Raw genomic sequence first — 18904 nt, forward strand, 5'->3', positions numbered from 1 at the left:
GGACCCGGTGGCCGAACGGCGGCCGCTGACACGTGTAACTTATTCCATTCATTTGGTAGGTGTTTCATGGACGCCCCCCGAATTGGCCCCCGTGGTCCGAAACGACTCCGAATTAATATGGTCTGACCCTCAGGGGCCCATCAAACGATCCGCAAAGTTTGGGTCCCGCAGGACCTTTGCAAGTGCTTAATTGGCTGGGCGGGGGATGGGCGGATTAGATAATTTTCTCTGAATATTTTTTCAGATTTTTTTCAAGTGCTTTCCCTGCACCAAGGCGTATGAAATTTGAATAGGTGGTGCAGGGGGCCTTGACGAAACGGTAGTCGAAGCCCCCAACGTTTTGCGCCAAAACAAAGGTCCCTTTGACCACTCAAACAGAAAGGTCCCACGGGCAACTTATTTTTAGGCTGTCCGCGGACAGGGCTTTTTTAGGCCACAGAAGCCGTTTGATGAGCTCTGACTTGACACACACTGTCGGATGAGGTCCCTGACCCCTCCTAACTACCCAAATAACCCCTAAACTTTGAGGGTGCAAAGTTCACCTCAAACATGCAAAGTCATTCATGAGACAGACTTGCAGTGCATAGGTGAAAGAGGCATGTGTGAGAGATTTGCTCTGCCTTGCCAATTAAGAGTTGCGTTTGAGCGAGGCACTTGTGCTCTTAGTATGGTGTGTGGGGGCCCCTAGGCTGCCAGCAGGCCAAGTTTGGAACCGCTCGGACCCCCGGGGGCCCATCCAGGGCCCGTGACACGTGCAACTTATTCCATTCATTTTGTAGGTGTTTCGTGGACAGTGCCCGATCGGCCCCAAACTGACATATATGTTACGTCACGGGCCCCTGAATCAGACCCCCAAGTTCCGCGGTCGCACTGGCTAATTTGCTCAAAAATACCCCCAATGACCGCGAACCACCTATGGACTTTACATTGAAATAAGTTGCACGTGGGACATTGGCTCCCGAGGGGTCGAAAGGTCAGAGGGCCCCGAAAATCGGCACAGGGGTTGTGTTGGGGCCCCCGACACGAGACCCAGAGTGTCGAGCCGCAGATGGCTTCCGTGTACATGGAAGTGCCGACGTTGCCCGATCGGCCTTGAACTGACATATATGTTACGTCACGGGCCCCTGAATCAGGCCCCCAAGTTTCGCGGTCACACGATCTAATTTGCTCAAAAAAGCCCCCCATCACCGCGAACCACCTATGGAGTTTACATTGAATAAGTTGCACGTGGGACGTTGGCTCCCAAGAGGTCAAAAGGTCAGAGGGCCCCAAAATTCGACGTGGTGGACGCGCAGGGGCCCCCGACACGGCACCTCGAATTTCAGGGCCCCAGAAGGTCTCATGAACGTTTTATAGTGTGCCAAAAAAAAAAAAACCTAAATACACACAAAGTGACTCAAGACAGTCTTGGGGTCTAAAGGCTAAAGAGGCCTTTGTGTGAAAGTTGGGCTGAGGAGCCAATTAAGAGTTGTGTTTGAGCGAGGCACTTGTGCTCTCAGTATGTTGTTCGGGGGCCCCTAGGCTGCCAGCAGGCCAAATTTGGAGTCCCTCGGACCCTCGGGGGCCGATCCGGGGCCCGTGACACGTGCAACTTATTCCATTCATTTTGTAGGTGTTTCGTGGAAAGTGCCCGATCGACCCCAAATTGACATATATGTTATGTCACGGGCCCCTGAATCAGGCCCCCAAGTTCCGCGGTCGCACTGGCAAATTTGCTCAAAAAAAAACCCCCAATGACCGCGAACCCCCTATGGACTTTACATTGAAATAAGTTGCACGTGGGACGTTGGCTCCCGAGGGGTCGAAAGGTCAGAGGGCCCCGAAAATCAGCATGGGGGTCGTGTTGGGGCCCCCGACACGAGTCCCAGAGTGTCGGGCCGCAGATGGCTTCCGTGTACATGGAAGTGCCGACGTTGCCCGTTGGCCTCGAACTGACATATGTTACGTCACGGGCCCCTGAGTCGGGCCCCCAAGTTCCGCGGTCGCACGTGCTAATTTGCTTAAAAAAGCCCCCCATGACCGCGAACCACCTATGAAATTCCATTGAATAAGTTGCAGGTGGGACAAGGCCATACAGGGGGTCAAAAGGTCGCAGGACCCCCAAATTCAGCACAGAGTACCGCCACCGTCCCCCCAGCCAGGTTTCCAAGTTCTGTGGCCCTAGCTGCTTTCTGAGCATTTTAGGCCTGGCCGACAAAAACACCCTCTTAGGCCTCATCGTATAGAGCTGTATGAAAGACAGAGGGATGTATGAAGAGCTCAGAAAATTTTTGGGGGCGCCCCTCGAGCTAGCCCTTTCGGTAGGTGACCGAGGGCCTTGTGACGCAACTCTGTGCCAAATCTGGGGTCTCTCGGACCCTCGGTGGCCGAAGGGGGGCCATTGACATGTGTAACTTATCCCATTCATTTTAATAGGTGGTTCGTGGACGCCCCGCTACAGATGGGATGTCCGCAGAGAGCCTAACAAGCTACAGGTGGGATATCCACAAACAGCCTAGTGGGATGTCCAAAGACAGCCTAATAAGATATTGTTTTATTGAATAATCTACGACTGCATTGTTCCTGGCAACTTTGGCGTTCCGAGGGCTTGAGTGGTTGATCGTGGCCACGTTGGCATCCAGGGGGACTTGTAGATCGTTACTTGGCATTTAGGTGTTCATGGGGACAGATAAGTCGTTCCTGGCCACTTAGGTGTTCAGGGGAATAGATAGGCTGTTTGTGGCCACATAGGTGTTCAGGGGGACAGATAGGCTGTTTGTGGCCACATAAGTGTTCAGGGGGACAAATAGGCTGTTCGTGGTCACATTGGTGTTCAGAGGGACAGATTGGTCATTCCCGGCCATTTAGGTGTTCAGGGGGACAGATAGGCTGTTCGTGGCCACATTGGTGTTCAGAGAGATGTATGGGTTGTTCCCACAATTTAGGTGTTCAGGGGAACAGATAGGCTGTTTGTGGCCACATAAGTGTTCAGGGGGACAAGTAGGCTGTTCGTGGTCACATTGATGTTCAGAGGGACAGATTGGTCATTACCGGCCATTTAGGTGTTCAGGGGGACAAATAGGCTGTTCATGGCCACATTGGTGTTCAGGGGGACAGATAGGCTGTTCGTGGCCACATTGGTGTTCAGAGAGATATATGGGTTGTTCCCACAATTTAGGTGTTCAGGGGGACAGATAGGCTGTTCATGGCCACATTGGTGTTCAGGGGCACAAATAGGCTGTTTGTGGTCACATTGGTGTTCAGAGGGACAGATTGGTCATTCCTGGCCATTTAGGTGTTCAGGGGGACAGATAGGCTGTTTGTGGCCACATAGGTGTTCAGGGGGACAGATAGGCTGTTCGTGGCCACATTGGTGTTCAGAGAGTCAGATGGGTTGTTCCCACAATTTAGGTGTTCAGGGGGACAGATAGGCTGTTTGTGGCCACATAAGTGTTCAGGGGGACAAATAGGCTGTTCGTGGTCACATTGGTGTTCAGAGGGACAGATTGGTCATTCCCGGCCATTTAGGTGTTCCTGGGGACAAATAGGCTGTTCATGGCCACATTGGTGTTCAGGGGGACAGATAGGCTGTTCGTGGCCACATTGGTGTTCAGAGAGATGTATGGGTTGTTCCCACAATTTAGGTGTTCAGGGGAACAGATAGGCTGTTCGTGCCCATATAGGTGTTCAGGGGGACAGATAGGTCGTTTCCGGCCACTTAGGTGTTCAGGGGGACGAATAGACTGTTCGTGGGAGGTGGGAGAGGTCCCGGCAGGGTGGGCTGGCGCTCTTCTGACATATAGGCTGTAAGGGGGAGGTTTAGTCTTTCCCCGGACTCCCAGCCCTCACCTATTCGGCGCTCCCACGTAGGGGGTCTCTGTCAGTCCGCTGCCACCCCGTGGCGAATGCCAGATTGCAACAGAATGGGTCGAAAAAGATGACTTTTTCAACGGCGTTCCGCGCGGCCACCGGGGGAGCTAGGGGGGAGGCGTCGCCTCGGAGGGGGTCGGGGGGCCCTCCCCTAGGGGCCTGCGTGGTCGTAGGGGCCGGGAAAATCATCTAGGGGGCGGCGCGCAGCGTCCGGGAACAGCCGTCCGGAAAGCCCCTATTAAGCGCCCCGTGGGACCCAGGCCTCGGTCGGCGGCCTTGGGCAGCGCCAGAGAGTTAAATACTTGAGGCTCTAACTCACGACTTTCAGATTATGAGACTGACGCGCTAACGTGACAGGAACGGGAGCATCTTGCCATCATGGCTTCAGACTCAGGAGATATTCTTGGAACGTCACGCCGCATGCCCTCCAGAGGAGCTGTAGCCTTTTTTGCCCCCGGTAAGCACAAACGGCACGGAAGGTAATAAAGTACGCCGCCCGGTCACCTAAGTGCTCCAGTGTGCCAAAAGGTACGACCTTGCCCCGTGTGAGGCTCGAACTCACGACCTTCAGATTATGAGACTGACGCGCTGCCTACTGCGCCAACGAGGCGGACTGCTGGAGCTGGGCAAGCTGTGAAACACCAGCTTCCATGTCATGGTGCTGCAATGTGGCTCCTACGAGACAGCTCCAGCTAAGTGTGCATGTCAGGATGGCCGAGCCGTCTAAGGCGCTGCGTTCAGGTCGCAGTCTCCCCTGGAGGCGTGGGTTTGAATCTCACTTCTGACAAACCTAATCTTTGGCTGTGCGTTCAGGCTCAAGTATTTAACTCTCTGGCGCCATGTCCGAGTGATACAGTAACACTGACAAAGCCCCGCATCAATCTCTTTGCGTCACAGTTTACAAGGTGTAGCAGTGGCCCTGGCAACCTTAATGGGCACTGTAGACTGCAAGTTTTGAGGCATTTGCGCAACATCAAGGCATTGTCTACAGCAACTCGGAAAAGCATGTGAACAAAACAATGGACGTGGGCTTTAATGCAAGTGCATCGAAAGGGCATCAAAACAATTGCCTTGGAATGCCATGTAGTGGAATGTCCTGAGATGCCGTTTATTTTTAGGGCAATGGGATTCGCAGGACTTTTCGGCTAATTTTCTTACAACGTCAAGTCATGACATTTGACTCTTTGTGGGAAAGAGAAGAAAAAAAAAGCTGTGTCAGTTAATCAACGCGTCTTTTTCAAGACGCTGTTCTGAATGTGCATTTCTGGAGGCGGTGGTTCCTATCTCCGGATGATGAGCACGAGTATCGCATCACAGGTCTGGGGATCCAGCATGTCGATGGAGTGCCCGCGGACAGCTCATGCTCTCACTGTCAGGACATGGCTGTTGCACAGCTGAGATCTCAGGCTCAAGTATTTACCCTCTGGCGCCATGTCCGAGTGATTCAGTAACACTGACAAAGTGCCGCATCAATCTCTTTGCGCCACAATTTACGCAGCGTAGCAGTGGCCCTGGCAGCGTTAATGGGCACTATAGACCGCAAGGTTTGAGGCGTTTGCGCAACATCAAGGCATTGTCCACAGCAACTCGGAAAAGCCTGTGTTCAAAACAATGGACGTGGGCTTTAAAGCAAGTGCACCGAAACGGGATCAAAAGAATTGTCTTGGAATGCCATGTAGTGGAATGTCCTGAGATGCCGTTTACTTTTAATTCAATGGGATCCGCAGGGCTTTTCGGCTAATCTTCTTACAACGTCAAGTCATGACATTTGACGGATCCACGTCAAACGTCAAGCGATAACGTGACAGGAATGGGAGCATCTTGCCATCATGGCTTCAGACTCAGGAGATGTTCTTGGAACGTCACGCCGCATGCCCTCCAGAGGAGCTGTAGCCTTTTTTGCCCCCGGGAAGCATAAACGGCATGGAAGGTAATAAAGTACGCCGCCCGGTCACCTAAGTGCTCCCGTGTGCCAAAAGGTATGACCTTGCCCCGTGTGAGGCTCGAACTCACGACCTTCAGATTATGAGACTGACGCGCTGCCTACTGCGCCAATGAGGCGGACTGCTGGAGATGGGCAAGCTGTGAAACACCAGCTTCCATGTCATGGTGCTGCGATGTGGCTCCTAGGAGACAGCTCCAGCTAAGTGTGCATGTCAGGATGGCCGAGCCGTCTAAGGCGCTGCTTTCAGGTCGCAGTCTCCCCTGGAGGTGTGGGTTTGAATCCCACTTCTGACAAACCTAATCTTTGGCTGTGCGTTCAGGCTCAAGTATTTAACTCTCTGGCGCCATGTCCGAGTGATACAGTAACACTGACAAAGCCCCGCATCAATCTCTTTGCGTCACAGTTTACAAGGTGTAGCAGTGGCCCTGGCAACCTTAATGGGCACTGTAGACTGCAAGTTTTGAGGCATTTGCGCAACATCAAGGCATTGTCTACAGCAACTCGGAAAAGCATGTGAACAAAACAATGGACGTGGGCTTTAATGCAAGTGCATCGAAAGGGCATCAAAACAATTGCCTTGGAATGCCATGTAGTGGAATGTCCTGAGATGCCGTTTATTTTTAGGGCAATGGGATTCGCAGGACTTTTCGGCTAATTTTCTTACAACGTCAAGTCATGACATTTGACTCTTTGTGGGAAAGAGAAGAAAAAAAAGCTGTGTCAGTCAATCAACGCGTCTTTTTCAAGACGCTGTTCTGAATGTGCGTTTCTGGAGGCGGTGGTTCCTATCTCCGGATGATGAGCACGAGTATCGCATCACAGGTCTGGGGATCCAGCATGTCGATGGAGTGCCCGCGGACAGCTCATGCTCTCACTGTTAGGACATGGCTGTTGCACAGCTGAGATCTCAGGCTCAAGTATTTACCCTCTGGCGCCATGTCCGATTTATACAGTAACACTGACAAAGTGCCGCATCAATCTCTTTGCGCCACAATTTACGCAGCGTAGCAGTGGCCCTGGCAGCGTTAATGGGCACTATAGACCGCAAGGTTTGAGGCGTTTGCGCAACATCAAGGCATTGTCCACAGCAACTCGAAAAAGCATGTGTTCAAAACAATGGACGTGGGCTTTAAAGCCAGTGCACCGAAACGGGATCAAAAGAATTGTCTTGGAATGCCATGTAGTGGAATGTCCTGAGATGCCGTTTATTTTTAATTCAATGGGATCCGCAGGGCTTTTCGGCTAATCTTCTTACAACGTCAAGTCATGACATTTGACGGATCCACGTCAAGCGATAACGTGACAGGAATGGGAGCATCTTGCCATCATGGCTTCAGACTCAGGAGATGTTCTTGGAACGTCACGCCGCATGCCCTCCAGAGGAGCTGTAGCCTTTTTTGCCCCCAGGAAGCATAAATGGCATGGAAGGTAATAAAGTACGCCGCCCGGTCACCTAAGTGCTCCCGTGTGCCAAAAGGTACGACCTTGCCCCGTGTGAGGCTCAAACTCACAACCTTCAGATTATGAGACTGACGCGCTGCCTACTGCGCCAACGAGGCGGACTGCTGGAGATGGGCAAGCTGTGAAACACCAGCTTCCATGTCATGGTGCTGCGATGTGGCTCCTAGGAGACAGCTCCGGCTAAGTGTGCATGTCAGGATGGCCGAGCCGTCTAAGGCGCTGCGTTAAGGTCGCAGTCTCCCCTGGAGGCGTGGGTTTGAATCCCACTTCTGACAAACCTAATCTTTATCTGTGAGTTCAGGCTCAAGTATTTAACTCTCTGGCGCCATGTCCGAGTGATACAGTAACACTGACAAAGCCCCGCATCAATCTCTTTACGTCACAGTTTACAAGGTGTAGCAGTGGCCCTGGCAACCTTAATGGGCACTGTAGACTGCAAGTTTTGAGGCATTTGTGCAACATCAAGGCATTGTCTACAGCAACTCGGAAAAGCATGTGAACAAAACAATGGACGTGGGCTTTAATGCAGGTGCATCGAAAGGGCATCAAAACAATTGCCTTGGAATGCCATGTAGTGGAATGTCCTGAGATGCCGTTTATTTTTAGGGCAATGGGATTCGCAGGACTTTTCGGCAAATTTTCTTACAACGTCAAGTCATGACATTTGACTCTTTGTGGGAAAGAGAAGAAAAAAAAAGCTGTGTCAGTCAATCAACGCGTCTTTTTCAAGACGCTGTTCTGAATGTGCGTTTCTGGAGGCGGTGGTTCCTATCTCCGGATGATGAGCACGAGTATCACATCACAGGTCTGGGGGTCCAGCATGTCGATGCAGTGCCCGCAGACAGCTCATGCTCTCACTGTGAGGACATGGCTGTTGCACAGCTGAGATCTCAGGCTCAAGTATTTACCCTCTGGCGCCATGTCCGAGTGATACAGTAACACTGACAAAGTGCCGCATCAATCTCTTTGCGCCACAATTTACGCAGCGTAGCAGTGGCCCTGGCAGCGTTAATGGGCACTGTAGACTGCAAGGTTTGAGGCGTTTGCGCAACATCAAGGCATTGTCCACAGCAACTCGGAAGAGCATGTGTTCAAAACGATGGACGTGGGCTTTAAAGCAAGTGCACCGAAACGGGATCAAAAGAATTGTCTTGGTATGCCATGTAGTGGAATGTCCTGAGATGCCGTTTATTTTTAATTCAATGGGATCCGCAGGGCTTTTCGGCTAATCTTCTTACAACGTCAAGTCATGACATTTGACGGATCCACGTCAAACGTCAAGCGATAACGTGACAGGAATGGGAGCATCTTGCCATCATGGCTTCAGACTCAGGAGATGTTCTTGGAACGTCACGCCGCATGCCCTCCAGAGGAGCTGTAGCCTTTTTTGCCCCCGGGAAGCATAAACGGCATGGAAGGTAATAAATTACGCCGCCCGGTCACCTAAGTGCTCCCGTGTGCCAAAAGGTACGACCTTGCCCCGTGTGAGGCTCGAACTCACGACCTTCAGATTATGAGACTGACGCGCTGCCTACTGCGCCAACGAGGCGGACTGCTGGAGATGGGCAAGCTGTGAAACACCAGCTTCCATGTCATGGTGCTGCGATGTGGCTCCTAGGAGACAGCTCCGGCTAAGTGTGCATGTCAGGATGGCCGAGCCGTCTAAGGCGCTGCGTTAAGGTCGCAGTCTCCCCTGGAGGCGTGGGTTTGAATCCCACTTCTGACAAACCTAATCTTTGGCTGTGCGTTCAGGCTCAAGTATTTAACTCTCTGGCGCCATGTCCGAGTGATACAGTAACACTGACAAAGCCCCGCATCAATCTCTTTACGTCACAGTTTACAAGGTGTAGCAGTGGCCCTGGCAACCTTAATGGGCACTGTAGACTGCAAGTTTTGAGGCATTTGTGCAACATCAAGGCATTGTCTACAGCAACTCGGAAAAGCATGTGAACAAAACAATGGACGTGGGCTTTAATGCAGGTGCATCGAAAGGGCATCAAAACAATTGCCTTGGAATGCCATGTAGTGGAATGTCCTGAGATGCCGTTTATTTTTAGGGCAATGGGATTCGCAGGACTTTTCGGCAAATTTTCTTACAACGTCAAGTCATGACATTTGACTCTTTGTGGGAAAGAGAAGAAAAAAAAAGCTGTGTCAGTCAATCAACGCGTCTTTTTCAAGACGCTGTTCTGAATGTGCATTTCTGGAGGCGGTGGTTCCTATCTCCGGATGATGAGCTCGAGTATCGCATCACAGGTCTGGGGGTCCAGCATGTCGATGCAGTGCCCGCAGACAGCTCATGCTCTCACTGTGAGGACATGGCTGTTGCACAGCTGAGATCTCAGGCTCAAGTATTTACCCTCTGGCGCCATGTCCGAGTGATACAGTAACACTGACAAAGTGCCGCATCAATCTCTTTGCGCCACAATTTACGCAGCGTAGCAGTGGCCCTGGCAGCGTTAATGGGCACTGTAGACTGCAAGGTTTGAGGCGTTTGCGCAACATCAAGGCATTGTCCACAGCAACTCGGAAGAGCATGTGTTCAAAACGATGGACGTGGGCTTTAAAGCAAGTGCACCGAAACGGGATCAAAAGAATTGTCTTGGTATGCCATGTAGTGGAATGTCCTGAGATGCCGTTTATTTTTAATTCAATGGGATCCGCAGGGCTTTTCGGCTAATCCTCTTACAACGTCAAGTCATGACATTTGACGGATCCACGTCAAACGTCAAGCGATAACGTGACAGGAATGGGAGCATCTTGCCATCATGGCTTCAGACTCAGGAGATGTTCTTGGAACCTCACGCCGCATGCCCTCCAGAGGAGCTGTAGCCTTTTTTGCCCCCGGGAAGCATAAACGGCACGGAAAGTAATAAAGTACGCCGCCCGGTCACCTAAGTGCTCCCGTGTGCCAAAAGGTACGACCTTGCCCCGTGTGAGGCTCGAACTCACAACCTTCAGATTATGAGACTGACGCGCTGCCTACTGCGCCAACGAGGCGGACTGCTGGAGATGGGCAAGCTGTGAAACACCAGCTTCCATGTCATGGTGCTGCGATGTGGCTCCTAGGAGACAGCTCCGGCTAAGTGTGCATGTCAGGATGGCCGAGCCGTCTAAGGCGCTGCGTTCAGGTCGCAGTCTCCCCTGGAGGCGTGGGTTTGAATCCCACTTCTGACAAACCTAATCTTTGGCTGTGCGTTCAGGCTCAAGTATTTAACTCTCTGGCGCCATGTCCGAGTGATACAGTAACACTGACAAAGCCCCGCATCAATCTCTTTGCGTCACAGTTTACAAGGTGTAGCAGTGGCCCTGGCAACCTTAATGGGCACTGTAGACTGCAAGTTTTGGGGCATTTGTGCAACATCAAGGCATTGTCTACAGCAACTCGGAAAAGCATGTGAACAAAACAATGGACGTGGGCTTTAATGCAGGTGCATCGAAAGGGGATCAAAACAATTGCCTTGGAATGCCATGTAGTGGAATGTCCTGAGATGCCGTTTATTTTTAGGGCAATGGGATTCGCAGGACTTTTCGGCTAATTTTCTTACAACGTCAAGTCATGACATTTGACTCTTTGTGGGAAAGAGAAGAAAAAAAAAGCTGTGTCAGTCAATCAACGCGTCTTTTTCAAGACGCTGTTCTGAATGTGCGTTTCTGGAGGCGGTGGTTCCTATCTCCGGATGATGAGCACGAGTATCGCATCACAGGTCTGGGGGTCCACCATGTCGATGCAGTGCCCGCAGACAGCTCATGCTCTCACTGTGAGGACATGGCTGTTGCACAGCTGAGATCTCAGGCTCAAGTATTTACCCTCTGGTGCCATGTCCGAGTGATACAGTAACACTGACAAAGTGCCGCATCAATCTCTTTGCGCCACAATTTACGTAGCGTAGCAGTGGCCCTGGCAGCGTTAATGGGCACTGTAGACTGCAAGGTTTGAGGCGTTTGCGCAACATCAAGGCATTGTCCACAGCAACTCAGAAGAGCATGTGTTCAAAACGATGGACGTGGGCTTTAAAGCAAGTGCACCGAAATGGGATCAAAAGAGTTGTCTTGGTATGCCATGTAGTGGAATGTCCTGAGATGCCGTTTATTTTAATTCAATGGGATCCGCAGGGCTTTTCGGCTAATCCTCTTACAACGTCAAGTCATGACATTTGACGGATCCACGTCAAACGTCAAGCGATAACGTGACAGGAATGGGAGCATCTTGCCATCATGGCTTCAGACTCAGGAGATGTTCTTGGAACCTCACGCCGCATGCCCTCCAGATGAGCTGTAGCCTTTTTTGCCCCCGGGAAGCAGAAACGGCACGGAAAGTAATAAAGTACGCCGCCCGGTCACCTAAGTGCTCCCGTGTGCCAAAAGGTACGACCTTGCCCCGTGTGAGGCGCGAACTCACGACCTTCAGATTATGAGACTGACGCGCTGCCTACTCCGCCAACGAGGCGGACTGCTGAAGATGGGCAAGCTGTAAAACACCAGCTTCCATGTCATGGTGCTGCGATGTGGCTCCTAGGAGACAGCTCCGGCTAAGTGTGCATGTCAGGATGGCCGAGGCTTCTAAGGCGCTGCGTTCAGGTCGCAGTCTCTCCTGGAGGTGTGGGTTAGAATCCCACTTCTGACAAACCTAATCTTTGGCTGTGCGTTCAGGCTCAAGTATTTAACTCTCTGGCGCCATGTCCGAGTGATACAGTAACACTGACAAAGCCCCGCATCAATCTCTTTGCGTCACAGTTTACAAGGTGTAGCAGTGGCCCTGGCAACCTTAACGGGCACTGTAGACTGCAAGTTTTGAGGCAGTTGCGCAACATCAAGGCATTGTCTACAGCAACTCGGAAAAGCATGTGAACAAAACAATGGATGTGCGTTTCTGGAGGCGGTGGTTCCTATCTCCGGATGATGAGCACGAGTATCGCATCACAGGTCTGGGGGTCCAGCATGTCGATGCAGTGCCCACGGACTTTCACTGTGAGGACATGGCTGTTGCACAGCTGAGATCTCAGGCTCAAGTATTAAACCCTTTGGCGCCATGTCCGAGTGATACAGTAACACTGACAAAGTGCAGCATCAATCTCTTTGCGCCACAATTTACGCAGCGTAGCAGTGGCCCTGGCAGCGTTAATGGGCACTGTAGACCGCAAGGTTTGAGGCGTTTGCGCAACATCAAGGCATTGTCCACAGCAACTCGGAAAAGCATGTATTCAAAACAATGGACGTGGGCTTTAAAGCAAGTGCACGGGATCAAAAGAATTGTCTTGGTATGCCATGTAGTGGAATGTCCTGAGATGCCATTTATTTTAATTCAATGGGATTCGCAGGGCTTTTCGGCTAATCCTCTTACAACGTCAAGTCAAGACATTTGATGGATTCACGTCAAAAAAGCATCTTGCCATCATGGCTTCAGACTCAGGAGATGTTAAACATTTACTTACCTTACAGCACTTACCTTTTACCTTACAAATTAAGAGATTTGACCAGATACTTAGTCTGCAGATGGTAACCAAGTCAGCAGCTGTATGTTATGATGCAAATACGTTAGCATACTGTTATACATTTATAGCTTACTTATGTTAACACAAATGTGACAAGACATGACCATACATAAAAAATCATAAAAATGTGTATTATTTACTTACCTTCCATAACAAAGAGGCTGCGTGGCTACAGGACCTTCCTAAACCAGCTATGCACTAACATCCTGTAGTCTCCACTGATCCCTGCTTACTAAGTAGCAACCACGCTGAGTGGCATGGACTGCTCGACTGGCTGGGGTGCACATTTGCTTTTAAAAAGGGTCACCCTAGCTGTGTAATAGAACATGACTCATTTTCCCACTATGCAAATATTGGTAGGCTTCGGTACTGCGAGAGCAGCCGTCAAGAGTTGGCTATTTAAAAAGAGGCGCAGCACCAGAAGCCGAGCGCCGCTCAGCTTGCCTTGAAACAGCACCGACAAAAACAATGCCCTTGACCCCTTTTTCTGTTTCTGCTCCAAAAATAAAACTGTTGCTTGTAACCTCCCAATGGAGAGGACAAAGTCTCAGTGGTGCAATGGATAAGGTGTTTTGACTATGGCTCAGAAGATTCTAGGTTCGACTCCTGGCTGGCTTGCTTTGTACTTATTGCTTTGCTGTCAGCCAGTGCACTGCGGTCGCCTTTCCCCCCGCTGGAGCTGTTCAATTCCACACTGGAGTGAATCGAGTTTCTGGGGCCGCCAGCACAGAGCCCGTGGGGTGCTCCCCTGGTTTCAAAGGCTGCATCAACTGCTGATTTTTATTAACGTCTACTACAACTACACCAACCGTAAACCAAGCCTACTTCTTGCAAATGTCCCTACCACTTAGAAGTCACCCAGCCAACTTGCAGCGTAATCTCTTCCACTTGTAAGTCTCTAAGCTGCAGCAATACCTAAGCGCTCTGATAAAACATGCATAAAAGAAACTATGGCTTTTAACCACCTTTTGGAGAGGAGAGAGTCTGACCCTGGATCTCCGGTCTTCTATGGAGGGACTGTCAGGAATCCTGTAAGAGCATCCCATCCACACAACCTCTTGCCATAAAAACAAAGCAGAATGTGTGGTGACGGAACTCCAGGTTGACAGAGCCTTGTCCTTGTTTCAAACAATGTGCTAACAAGGTGCTGAACAGAGTGCCAGTGGCACAAAGGATAACGCTAATGACTATGCATCAGAGGATTCTAGCTTACGGAAGCCATGAGACTGTGTATGAGAGCGTACGTAAATGTATAAGTTGTACTTGTGCAAGAGAGGCAGTGAAGTGTGCACGATCAGAAAGAACTGAAGTTTGTGCCAAGACTGGCCCTCACAAGTGGCAGCTTCCATATGGTCTAGCGGTCAGGATTCTTGGTATTCACCCAGGTGGCCCGGGTTGACAGAGCCTTGTCCTTGTTTCAAACAATGTGCTAACAAGGTGCTGAACAGAGTGCCAGTGGCACAAAGGATAATGCTAATGACTATTGCATCAGAGGATTCTAGCTTACGGAAACCATGAGACTGTGTATGAGAGCGTGCGTAAATGTATGAGTGGTACTTGTGCAAGAGAGGCAGTGAAGTGTGCATGATCAGAAAGAACTGAAGTTTGTGCCAAGACTGGCCCTCACAAGTGGCAGCTCCCATATGGTCTAGCGGTCAGGATTTCTGGTTTTCACCCAGGCGCCCCGGGTTCGACTCCCGGTATGGGAAGGCTAGAGTGTTTTTGCTTCTGCCCTTTTTGGCCTGCAGCAACCTTAAGGGGATGGGCTTGTGCTCGACTGTCGTAAGCCTTCGATAGCTCAGCTGGTAGAGCGGTGGGATGTTGGCAATCCTTAGGTTGCTGGTTCGACTCCGGCTCGAAGGAGATCTTTTGCGCTCAGAGCTGCTTTCATGCCTGTGCAGTTCGATTATATTTTAGTCGCTAGAACTCAAAGTTCACCATAGAGGTGAAAAGGAAGTTCCCTGACCGGGAATCGAACCCGGGCCGCGGCAGTGAGAGCGCCGAATCCTGACCACTAGACCATCAGGGAAGGGCCAGCAGAAACTTGCCCCTGGCTTTCTTTGGTCTTTTTGCTGTGCTGTCAGTCAGTGCACTGCAGTCGCCTTTCCCCCCCGCTGGAGCTTTTTCAGTTCCACTCTGGAGTGAATCGAGTTTCTGGGGCTGCCAGCACAGAGCCTGTGGGGTGCTCCCCTGGTTTCAAAGGCTGCCCCAACTGCTGATTTTTATTAACGTCTACTACAGCTACACCAACCGTAAACCAAGCCTACTTGTTGCAAATGTCCCTACCACTTAGAAGTCACCCAGCCAACTTGCAGCGTAATCTCTTCCACTTGTAAGTCTCTAAGCTGCAGCAATACCTAAGCGCTCTGATAAAACATGCATAAAAGAAACTATGGCTTTTAACCTCCTTTTGGAGAGGAGAGAGTCTCCGACCCTGGACATCAGGTCTTCTATGGAGGGACTATCAGGAATCCTGTAAGAGCATCCCATCCACACAACCTCTTGCCATAAAACAAAGCAGAATGTGTGGTGACGGAACTCCAGGTTGACAGAGCCTTGTCCTTGTTTCAAACAATGTGCTAACAAGGTGCTGAACAGAGTGCCAGTGGCACAAAGGATAACGCTAATGACTATGCATCAGAGGATTCTAGCTTACGGAAACCATGAGACTGTGTATGAGAGCGTGCGTAAATGTATGAGTTGTACTTGTGCAAGAGAGGCAGTGAAGTGTGCACGATCAGAAAGAACTGAAAATTGTGCCAAGACTGGCCCTCATAAGTGGCGGCTTCCATATGGTCTAGCGGTCAGGATTCTTGGTATTCACCCAGGCGGCCCGGGTTCGACTCACGGTATGGGAAGGCTAGAGTGTTTTTGCTTCTGCCCTTTTTGGCCTGCAGCAACCTTAAGGGGATGGGCTTGTGCTTGATTGTCGTAAGCTTTCGATAGCTCAGTTGGTAGAGCGGAGGACTGGAGGTGGGATGTTGGCAATCCTTAGGTTGCTGGTTCGACTCCGTCTCGAAGGAGATCTTTTGCGCTCAGAGCTGCTTTCATGCCTGTGCAGTTCGATTATATTTTAGTCGCTAGAACTCAAAGTTCACCATAGAGGTGAAAAGGAAGTCCTGAACGGACGACCGGGCCGCGGCGGTGAGAGCGCCGAATCCTGACCACTAGACCATCAGGGAAGGGCCAGCAGAAACTTGCCCCTGGCTTTCTTTGTTCTTTTTGCTGTGCTGTCAGTCAGTGCACTGCAGTCGCCTTTCCCCCCCGCTGGAGCTTTTTCAGTTCCACTCTGGAGTGAATCGAGTTTCTGGGGCTGCCAGCACAGAGCCCGTGGGGTGCTCCCCTGGTTTAAAGGCTGCCCCAATTGCTGATTTTTATTAACGTCTACTACAGCTACACCAACCGTAAACCAAGCCTACTTGTTGCAAATGTCCCTACCACTTAGAAGTCACCCAGCCAACTTGCAGCGTAATCTCTTCCACTTGTAAGTCTCTAAGCTGCAGCAATACCTAAGCGCTCTGATAAAACATGCATAAAAGAAACTATGGCTTTTAACCTCCTTTTGGAGAGGAGAGAGTCTCCGACCGTGGATCTCAGGTCTTCTATGGAGGGACTGTCAGGAATCCTGTAAGAGCATCCCATCCACACAACCTCTTGCCATAAAAACAAAGCAGAATGTGTGGTGACGGAACTCCAGGTTGACAGAGCCTTGTCCTTGTTTCAAACAATGTGCTAACAAGGTGCTGAACAGAGTGCCAGTGGCACAAAGGATAATGCTAATGACTATGCATCAGAGGATTCTAGCTTACGGAAACCATGAGACTGTGTATGAGAGCGTGCGTAAATGTATGAGTGGTACTTGTGCAAGAGAGGCAGTGAAGTGTGCATGATCAGAAAGAACTGAAGTTTGTGCCAAGACTGGCCCTCACAAGTGGCAGCTTCCATATGGTCTAGCGGTCAGGATTCCTGGTTTTCACCCAGGCAGCCCGGGTTCGACTCCCGGTATGGGAAGGCTAGAGTGTTTTTGCTTCTGCCCTTTTTGGCCTGCAGCAACCTTAAGGGGATGGGCTTGTGCTCGACTGTCTTAAGCCTTCGATAGCTCAGTTGGTAGAGCGGAGGACTGTAGGTGGGATGTTTGCAATCCTTAGGTCGCTGGCTCGAAGGAGATCTTTTGCGCTCAGAGCTGCTTTCATGCCTGTGCAGTTCGATTATATTTTAGTCGCTAGAACTCAAAGTTCACAATAGAGGTGAAAAGGAAGTTCCCTGGCCGGGAATCGAACCCGGGCCGCAGCGGTGAGAGCGCCGAATCCTGACCACTAGACCATCAGGGAAGGGCCAGCAGAAACTAGCCCCTGGCTTTCTTTGGTCTTTTTGCTGTGCTGTAAGTCAGTGCACTGCAGACGCCTTTCCCCCCGCTGGAGCTTTTTCAGTTCCACTCTGGAGTGAATCGAGTTTCTGGGGCTGCCAGCACAGAGCCCGTGGGGTGCTCCCCTGGTTTCAAAGGCTGCCCCAACTGCTGATTTTTATTAACATCTACTACAGCTACACCAACCGTAAACCAAGCCTACTTGTTGCAAATGTCCCTACCACTTAGAAGTCACCCAGCCAACTTGCAGCGTAATCACTTCCACTTGTAAGTCTCTAAGCTGCAGCAATACCTAAGCGCTCTGATAAAACATGCATAAAAGAAACTATGGCTTTTAACCTTCTTTTGGAGAGAAGAGAGTCTCCGATCCTGGATCTCAGGTCTTCTATGGAGGGACTGTCAGGAATCCTGTAAGAGCATCCCATCCACACAACCTCTTGCCATAAAAACAAAGCAGAATGTGTGGTGACGGAACTCCAGGTTGACAGAGCCTTGTCCTTGTTTCAAACAATGTGCTAACAAGGTGCTGAACAGAGTGCCAGTGGCACAAAGGATAACGCTAATGACTATGCGTCAGAGGATTCTAGCTTACGGAAACCATGAGACTGTGTATGAGAGCGTGCGTAAATGTATGAGTTTTACTTTTGCAAGAGAGGCAGTGAAGTGTGCATGATCACAAAGAACTGAAGTTTGTGCCAAGACTGGCCCTCACACGTGGCTGCTCCCATATGGTCTAGCGGTCAGGATTCCTGGTTTTCACCCAGGCGCCCCGGGTTCGACTCCCGGTATGGGAAGGCTAGAGTGTTTTTGCTTCTGCCCTTTTTGGCCTGCAGCAACCTTAAGGGGATGGGCTTGTGCTCGACTGTCTTAAGCCTTCGATAGCTCAGTTGGTAGAGCGGAGGACTGTAGGTGGGATGTTTGCAATCCTTAGGTCGCTGGCTCGAAGGAGATCTTTTGCGCTCAGAGCTGCTTTCATGCCTGTGCAGTTCGATTATATTTTAGTCGCTAGAACTCAAAGTTCACAATAGAGGTGAAAAGGAAGTTCCCTGGCCGGGAATCGAACCCGGGCCGCAGCGGTGAGAGCGCCGAATCCTGACCACTAGACCATCAGGGAAGGGCCAGCAGAAACTAGCCCCTGGCTTTCTTTGGTCTTTTTGCTGTGCTGTCAGTCAGTGCACTGCAGACGCCTTTCCCCCCGCTGGAGCTTTTTCAGTTCCACTCTGGAGTGAATCGAGTTTCTGGGGCTGCCAGCACAGAGCCCGTGGGGTGCTCCCCTGGTTTCAAAGGCTGCCCCAACTGCTGATTTTTATTAACATCTACTACAGCTACACCAACCGTAAACCAAGCCTACTTGTTGCAAATGTCCCTACCACTTAGAAGTCACCCAGCCAACTTGCAGCGTAATCACTTCCACTTGTAAGTCTCTAAGCTGCAGCAATACCTAAGCGCTCTGATAAAACATGCATAAAAGAAACTATGGCTTTTAACCTTCTTTTGGAGAGAAGAGAGTCTCCGATCCTGGATCTCAGGTCTTCTATGGAGGGACTGTCAGGAATCCTGTAAGAGCATCCCATCCACACAACCTCTTGCCATAAAAACAAAGCAGAATGTGTGGTGACGGAACTCCAGGTTGACAGAGCCTTGTCCTTGTTTCAAACAATGTGCTAACAAGGTGCTGAACAGAGTGCCAGTGGCACAAAGGATAACGCTAATGACTATGCGTCAGAGGATTCTAGCTTACGGAAACCATGAGACTGTGTATGAGAGCGTGCGTAAATGTATGAGTTT

General features: G+C 50.6%; 16 non-coding genes across 16 annotated transcripts; 8 read left to right on the top strand and 8 right to left on the bottom strand.

Annotated features, from left to right (window-relative positions):
- Positions 1-4386: 4386 nt before the first annotated feature.
- trnam-cau (transfer RNA methionine (anticodon CAU)) lies at positions 4387-4459 on the bottom strand. The gene has a single exon. It is a non-coding gene; the product is annotated as a tRNA-Met (tRNA).
- Positions 4460-4553: 94 nt separating this feature from the next.
- On the top strand, positions 4554-4636 carry trnal-cag (transfer RNA leucine (anticodon CAG)). The gene has a single exon. It is a non-coding gene; the product is annotated as a tRNA-Leu (tRNA).
- Positions 4637-5837: 1201 nt separating this feature from the next.
- On the bottom strand, positions 5838-5910 carry trnam-cau (transfer RNA methionine (anticodon CAU)). Its single transcript has one exon. It is a non-coding gene; the product is annotated as a tRNA-Met (tRNA).
- Positions 5911-7280: 1370 nt separating this feature from the next.
- trnam-cau (transfer RNA methionine (anticodon CAU)) lies at positions 7281-7353 on the bottom strand. The gene has a single exon. It is a non-coding gene; the product is annotated as a tRNA-Met (tRNA).
- Positions 7354-7447: 94 nt separating this feature from the next.
- On the top strand, positions 7448-7530 carry trnal-aag (transfer RNA leucine (anticodon AAG)). The gene has a single exon. It is a non-coding gene; the product is annotated as a tRNA-Leu (tRNA).
- A 1201-nt stretch (positions 7531-8731) lies between these two features.
- trnam-cau (transfer RNA methionine (anticodon CAU)) lies at positions 8732-8804 on the bottom strand. The gene has a single exon. It is a non-coding gene; the product is annotated as a tRNA-Met (tRNA).
- Positions 8805-8898: 94 nt separating this feature from the next.
- Positions 8899-8981, top strand: trnal-aag (transfer RNA leucine (anticodon AAG)). Its single transcript has one exon. It is a non-coding gene; the product is annotated as a tRNA-Leu (tRNA).
- Positions 8982-10182: 1201 nt separating this feature from the next.
- trnam-cau (transfer RNA methionine (anticodon CAU)) lies at positions 10183-10255 on the bottom strand. Its single transcript has one exon. It is a non-coding gene; the product is annotated as a tRNA-Met (tRNA).
- A 94-nt stretch (positions 10256-10349) lies between these two features.
- On the top strand, positions 10350-10432 carry trnal-cag (transfer RNA leucine (anticodon CAG)). Its single transcript has one exon. It is a non-coding gene; the product is annotated as a tRNA-Leu (tRNA).
- Positions 10433-14387: 3955 nt separating this feature from the next.
- Positions 14388-14459, top strand: trnae-uuc (transfer RNA glutamic acid (anticodon UUC)). The gene has a single exon. It is a non-coding gene; the product is annotated as a tRNA-Glu (tRNA).
- Positions 14460-14707: 248 nt separating this feature from the next.
- On the bottom strand, positions 14708-14779 carry trnae-cuc (transfer RNA glutamic acid (anticodon CUC)). The gene has a single exon. It is a non-coding gene; the product is annotated as a tRNA-Glu (tRNA).
- Positions 14780-15686: 907 nt separating this feature from the next.
- Positions 15687-15773, top strand: trnas-gga (transfer RNA serine (anticodon GGA)). The gene is given in 2 exon segments: positions 15687-15723; positions 15738-15773. It is a non-coding gene; the product is annotated as a tRNA-Ser (tRNA).
- Positions 15774-16689: 916 nt separating this feature from the next.
- On the top strand, positions 16690-16761 carry trnae-uuc (transfer RNA glutamic acid (anticodon UUC)). The gene has a single exon. It is a non-coding gene; the product is annotated as a tRNA-Glu (tRNA).
- Positions 16762-17009: 248 nt separating this feature from the next.
- On the bottom strand, positions 17010-17081 carry trnae-cuc (transfer RNA glutamic acid (anticodon CUC)). The gene has a single exon. It is a non-coding gene; the product is annotated as a tRNA-Glu (tRNA).
- A 757-nt stretch (positions 17082-17838) lies between these two features.
- trnae-uuc (transfer RNA glutamic acid (anticodon UUC)) lies at positions 17839-17910 on the top strand. Its single transcript has one exon. It is a non-coding gene; the product is annotated as a tRNA-Glu (tRNA).
- Positions 17911-18158: 248 nt separating this feature from the next.
- Positions 18159-18230, bottom strand: trnae-cuc (transfer RNA glutamic acid (anticodon CUC)). The gene has a single exon. It is a non-coding gene; the product is annotated as a tRNA-Glu (tRNA).
- Positions 18231-18904: the final 674 nt, after the last annotated feature.

The sequence above is a fragment of the Danio aesculapii genome, chromosome 4, assembly GCF_903798145.1.
Source record: "Danio aesculapii chromosome 4, fDanAes4.1, whole genome shotgun sequence".
Lineage (NCBI taxonomy): Eukaryota > Metazoa > Chordata > Actinopteri > Cypriniformes > Danionidae > Danio > Danio aesculapii.